The sequence below is a fragment of the Ipomoea triloba genome, chromosome 15, assembly GCF_003576645.1.
Source record: "Ipomoea triloba cultivar NCNSP0323 chromosome 15, ASM357664v1".
NCBI classification, from domain to species: domain Eukaryota; kingdom Viridiplantae; phylum Streptophyta; class Magnoliopsida; order Solanales; family Convolvulaceae; genus Ipomoea; species Ipomoea triloba.
Genome location: NC_044930.1, coordinates 8,505,783 through 8,510,198, shown reverse-complemented (window position 1 = coordinate 8,510,198; position 4,416 = coordinate 8,505,783).

The following is a 4,416-nucleotide window of genomic DNA, read 5'->3' as shown; positions in this document are numbered from 1 at the left end:
TATAGAGATTAAGGGCACGTTTACTAACTGGAAATTTTCTCCAGTTTTCTGAAAATTTGGAAAACTGGAAAACAGAAAACAAAAAACACATTTACTAACACAGTTTTCCATTTTGAAAACAGGAAATAATTTTCCATAGAAAACTGAAACACTACTAAAAGTTGTTTTCTAAATGGAAAACAGAATCAGCTATCATCTATTAGACTATATGTCACTATAACCACATTCTCACTATTATCTACTTGCATATTTATTCATTACTATGATTACATTCATTATCATCTTCTTTTACTTATTATCGTGTTCTATCTTTTCTACATACTTACATTACTTATTTAAACATAACTTATTTGCTTATGCTTAAAATTATACATCATTCATATTATATTTTAAATATAAAGTTTAAAAATCACTCGAAATTAAACTTATTGTTAATTTTATAACGGTAATCTAAAAAAATAAATTTGAAAAAATAAGTGTTAGTAAACAAGTTTTCTAAATAGAAAACAGAGAATGGAAAACATAGAATGAAAACTAAAAAATTAGAAAACAGAAAACAGAAAACAGTTTTTTGTTAGTAAACATGCCCTAAAGTTTTTCACTAAAATCGTTCCTTAAGTCTTTTATTTTTTAATTATTTTGAATCATATATTGTAACATCAGATGATGAAAAATTTCAGTTAAATTTTTTTTATTCAAGTAACTTGATCCCTACATTTTTATCCACATAATGTTTAATTTGTTTTGTTTTTTTGTTTTCCCCCAGTTTTCAGGCTACGGTGTAGCAAGTCAATAATGCCACGCTGTAGATGTTATCCTACTCAATTCATGCCTATCATATCCAATAACGTAATTAATTACAAACGTCATTTTCTGCATAAACTGGTTGAGTCCACAGTCTACTATACCACCGGCTAGCATGCCAAAAACTCTTTAAGTATAGCGTATAGGTTCTATTATTTACAATAAATTACATTACTTTTTAAATTAAAAAAAATTAGACTTGAAAGGCAGTCTCAAGATGGAGAAAATAATGATTAACAAGAGGCAATGTCAATTCCTTTCTCACGTAGACTTATTTTTAAGGAACTCGATCGTTTTTAATCAATGACAATTATATATTGATATTTTAAGGGTTATCAATTACGGAGTATAATGGTTTTTATCCTATGGAACGGTGGTAGACTCCCACCCTTCACACCGGGTCGGGGTTTGCGTCAAGGAGATCCACTCGCACCCTATCTTTTCAACCTGGTCATGGAACGTCTAGCCTACGACATCCAAAGAGAAGTCAACAACGGCCACTGGAAACCGATCCGCATCTCTAGAGGAGGCATAGGCATCTCGCATCTCTTCTTTGCGGACGATCTTATGCTGTTTGGAGAAGCAACCGAAAGACAAGCAAAGATCATGATGGAGTGTCTGAATAATTTCAGCAAAGCATCGGGCCTAAAGGTTAATCTTTCTAAATCTCTTGTTTATTGCTCACCCAATTTGGATGCAGGTACAAAGAGACTCATTGGCGAGAGCTTACAGATCCCCCTTGCGCCTAACCTGGGTACTTACTTGGGTATCCCCATGCTGCATAAACGGGTTTCGAAACAAACGTTCTCCTCGGTGGTGGATAAAATGAGAAGAAAACTCACAGCCTGGAAAGCCAACTCACTCTCCATGGCCGGCCGGAGGGTTCTAGTCCAATCCTCGCTTGCCACGATCCCTACCTACTCTATGCAATCTTTGGCACTCCCAGTAAGTATTTGCAACGACATTGACAGAGTTTGCAGAAACTTCTTGTGGGGGCACACTGAAGACTCAAGAAAGATTCATACGGTCAACTGGAATGTCATTTGCAAGCCCCGAACGGCGGGAGGTCTAGGTCTCAAGAAAGCTCGCGACTTTAATCTGGCGTTCCTCACCAAATTGGCTTGGCAAGTTTACTCCAATCAGAACAAACTCTGGGTTAAAGCCCTAAGAGAAAAGTATGTTAAACAGTCCGACTTCTTGAACCTGTCTCCAAGCAGTAACGGGTCTTGGGGGTGGAGAAGCATTTTGAAAGGCCGTAACATTCTGGCTCAAGGAGTTAGATGGAAGATTGGCAACGGCCACTCGATTAATATATGGCACGACAGGTGGATTGGCAATATCACCCTCAGCTCCAGCCCGGACTGCATCATTCCACCCAACTGCGAGGGGATCAGAGTAAAAGATCTGATTAATGCGCAAAAATCCTGGGATGCCACGGCGCTGGAACGGTTCATTCTGCAAAATCTGGTCGATGTAGTCCGTGCGATCCCTATCCCCGAAGAGGACTTGCAGGAAGATACGATCACATGGCCTTACACGAATTCAGGTAAGGTTTCTGTCTCTTCAGCTTTTTCCTTTCTGATTGAATCTGGTGATGCAGAGGATTCTCAAGACTGGATTTGGCGAGTAGCATGCGTGGAGAAAGTGAAGATCTTCATATGGAAGATTCTAAACAATGGACTGCTAACAAATGAAGAACGCAAGCGGAGGGGGTTGGGAGAGTCCGCCATCTGTCCGCTCTGCAATTCAGGCGATGAAACCGTTAATCATCTCTTCAGACAATGTGATCGGGTGAAAGACATATGGGAGCTGGCCGGACCTCCGGCAGATTTCAATTCGAGCAGTCACCTCCCGATGAGTTCATGGTTACAGAAGGCATGCTCGAACGTGAAAACGACGGGAAAGGGCATCATCTGGCAGACAATATTCCCCTACATGCTGTGGCATATCTGGTTGACAAGGAACAATGCCATCTTCAACAATGTTCACACTACAGCGGGAGAGGTGATCAGACGTGCCACAGGAGATACTAAGGAGGCACAACACCTCCTTCTCAGACATAATGGTCCGTTGACAGCCAAACAACAGTGGGTCGCATGGGTTCCTCCTCCTCACGGCATGGTAAAACTCAACACAGATGGAGCGATGAAGTCGAGTTCGAGACTGGCAAGCGCAGGAGGTCTCTTCAGGGACCATCACGGTGATTGGATGTTGGGTTTTACCTCCAATATTGGGTGTACCAACAGTTTCATGGCAGAATTATGGGGTGTTAGAGAGGGTCTCCGAATTGCAAAAAACCAAGACTTTGATAAGATCATGTTAGAATCTGACTCAGAGGCGATGATCCAAGCTCTGGAAAACGATTCGGCACCAACTACTCATGAGAACACCTTAATCAAGGAGTGCAAGCATATTATGAAGCGGTTCCACACATTCCAACTAAGTCATGTGTACCGGGAGGGAAACCAGTGTGCAGACTTTCTTGCGAATCGAGGACAGCACGCGGAGTGGGGAACGACGATTCTGGAACAGCCGCCAGACGATATGAGAGATCTTCTACTTCGCGACTCGCACAGCATCGCAACTTGTAGAAGACGTTAGTCATGGGGCCTTCAGGCCCTTCCATCCACCAAAAAAAAAATAATGGTTTTTTTTGAGAGAATCAATTGTAATGGTTTTAAAATAATGATTTGCAATAGGTAAAATTTTTAAAGTAATTCAACATTATATATAAGGAAGTTTTCAAAAATTATAAATTCTTATTTTAAGATTTTTAATACTACTGAAGCACAAAGAGCCCATACCCCCACAGGGATCAAACCTGTAATCTCTCACTTAGAAAGGCCACAGCTATGCCGCTTGACCACAAGGCCTTTGGCTATTGTTATACTTTTTAATATATGGAAAATGGCGCTTTTTTTTCCTTGTATTATATGCTTATAGCGTTTTTTACTCCTAAATTATTCATGTATCCACATTAGCCCCTTGATTGTGTTAAAAGTGATAGTTTTTCTCTCTTTTTTTTTAATTTTTTTTTAAATGTTAAATGGACTTTTTACCCTTAAAAATAAGCATTTCATTTATTTGTTTCTCCAACAAACTATTTCTTATATACGGGAATCAAAATAAATGTGAAAAATAACATATATCATTTACAAATATTAATATTATAATTATAATTTTAGGCTAATATTAGTAACAATTTAATTAAGCACAAATAATCAATACTAATTAATTATATTTATAATATTAATGTTACTAGCACTAGTTTAAAATTATAATTATAATATTTATAAATGGTGGCGGCTTTTTTCACATTTATTTGATTTGGACATATAAGTATAAATGACCTATCATTAGCTTTGGTAGTTGGTACTTTATTTTCCTCCAAAAGAAGAAAATACTTTAACTTGTCATCAAAATATCGTTCTATTTTATTTAATTTTGACTCTTTATCAATGTGATATGATTTGATTGATTTATATATTAACAAGATTAATTATAAGTTTTACTCTTTTTATACGGGAGGTGGTGGGTTCGAGCCTCCATGGAGGCAATACTGATTCTTGTGTTTCAATAGGTTGAGAAAATAGTTATGAATAGATACTGCAT